Below are 2,168 nucleotides of genomic sequence, written 5' to 3' on the forward strand. Positions count from 1 at the left end.
GCGGAGCCTGAAGGTTAGGGGTGACGATGGACCCGTCTTCAGGCTCGATATTGCTTTTCCCTGTGCCAGGGGATGGCTCAGAAGCGACCTGGAGGAGCCAGCCTTGCTGCACCCCCGGCACCTCCTGCAAGGCATATATGCCCCACCACACCTCGCCGCGCAAAAAGAGACCAGGGCTAAAAACACAAAGAAGAGCTTCTCTCCCGCGCAAAAAGAGACTAGGGCTAAAAACACAAAGAAGAGCTTCTCTCCTGGACAGGAGGACACACGAGTGAACGCCAGTAAGACGGTGAACCTCCGCTGGGCTGAGCAGAGCCCGGAGACGCTGGCAGAGGCAGGACTGCACGCGGCGGCCCGGCTCCGGGCACAAAGAGGTCGCTCCCATCTCCGAAGCGCTGGCTTGCATCACCGCCAGCTCCTCTCACCATTGATTAAGGGAAACGGAGCGCTCCCGTGTGCTAAGGCCACAAAGGACCAGCGCAGTGCTCAGCCTGGCTTATTACTTTTATTTTGTGCTCAAGACCTGCTCTGCCGTAAACCCTGAATTCATTTTTATCAGTCTCCGATGGGGAGGGGAAAGAACAAACCCACAGCACCTGATTTCTCTGGCTCACAGATGGGTTTTAAATATATCCCACTGATCTTTTTAAGTGTTTCCTTTGATTACTTTCTTCCCAACCCCTCACTAAAAGGGTTCTGGCCTTTCTTGCCTTTAAACACCATGGTCTTGGCCAATCATGCCCTCCTTTTAGCATCTCTGCTTTTAAAAGCAAAACCGATTCTGGATCCTCTGTCTCTTTTTTAAAAGCTCACAGCTTTAAGGCAGGAATGAAGTCATTTACAAACCGTTCATCACTTCCATGCTCTCAGAGATGCTCTTCAAGTGATGGCTTCCCACCAAAAGGGAGGCTCCTCCTTGCAGGAGTCCCTGCACAGGGTTGATTACACGAGTATTTTTCCTTGTTTGGTGTTAACGGGAAGGTCTCTGCCTCGGAAAGGTTTTTTTTTGTTGTTGTTGTTAGAAATCCCAAGACTAAGATCTCTCATTCAGCCCCTTCTGATGGAAGAGGAGGGTCATGGTCTTGAGTCTGTAACTCCTACCAAAAGGGAGACAGCAGAGATGGGAAAAGCCCAGCTCCACCTCGAACGCTACCAGGATGACATGGGGAGTTATTCTGGTAGCTCAAAACACAACTATTTTCTTAGGCAAAAGAACTATTTTTCTCAGGCGAAACAAAGCCAATGACAGGGGGAAGGGAAGGGTATTTTTAACCTTACTGGCTAAATGGTGTTAACTGTCTTGCCTCACAGAAATAGAAAAGTTTATAACAAGCACCAGCTTCGCGTGGAAACAGCTCTCTGATGTGGGCAATGCCGTCCCACCGTGCACAAGCCTCACGCAAGCAGGCTGCCTTCCGAAGCACTGGCAGGACCCATCCGTGGTCGCACGGCTCAGAGCCGGTCTGATCGTCCGTCAGCACGGTGGTCACCGGTCCCCTGCTTCACAGCTTGGGAAACCGCAGCACAGGGGACAGAAAGAGTCAGAGCTCCAAAGCCATCTGTGGAAAAGATCCCAAAATCCTCTCTGGATTTGACGAGGAAGAGCTGTGGACCAGAAGGTTGCCAAACTTGTTTGCCAGCCTGCCCTAAACATCACAGCCCCGGCTCTAAATTAGAGTTCAGCAGACTCCACATCTGAAAGTCCCCGCTCTGTGAACTTGCCTACTACCAAAAACACATCAAAGCACGCGGGGCACAGGATCACCCCGAAAAACACCCCATGGAGATGGTTACCCTCATGGAAAAACAAGGCAGGGCCGTGCACCTCTGAGCAGCGTACAGACCAGGGCTACGCCTCACAGCCGGCACTGCCAGCCGCCCTGCCAGGAGATGGAACATGGTGATCGAGCCGTGTGCCGCTCAGGAGCAGGACACATCACGGGATCGGCAAGGAGGCCGAGCTGGGTAACTCAAATCCCTGATGAGAGAAGGAAGTCAGCGCAGGCTGCCGAGTCCAAAACCATGGAGTTACTAGCGTCCCCTTCCCACCTTAAAGATCCCCTTCCCACCCCAACCATCCCCTTCTCACCCCAACCATGCTGCCGACCCAGCCGCCTCGTCCCCGCGAGCCGTAGCCTTTCGCTAGGTGCTGCCTAAGGTCAGGAATG

This window comes from Fulmarus glacialis, unplaced genomic scaffold, assembly GCF_000690835.1.
Source record: "Fulmarus glacialis isolate BGI_N327 unplaced genomic scaffold, ASM69083v1 scaffold10539, whole genome shotgun sequence".
Lineage (NCBI taxonomy): Eukaryota > Metazoa > Chordata > Aves > Procellariiformes > Procellariidae > Fulmarus > Fulmarus glacialis.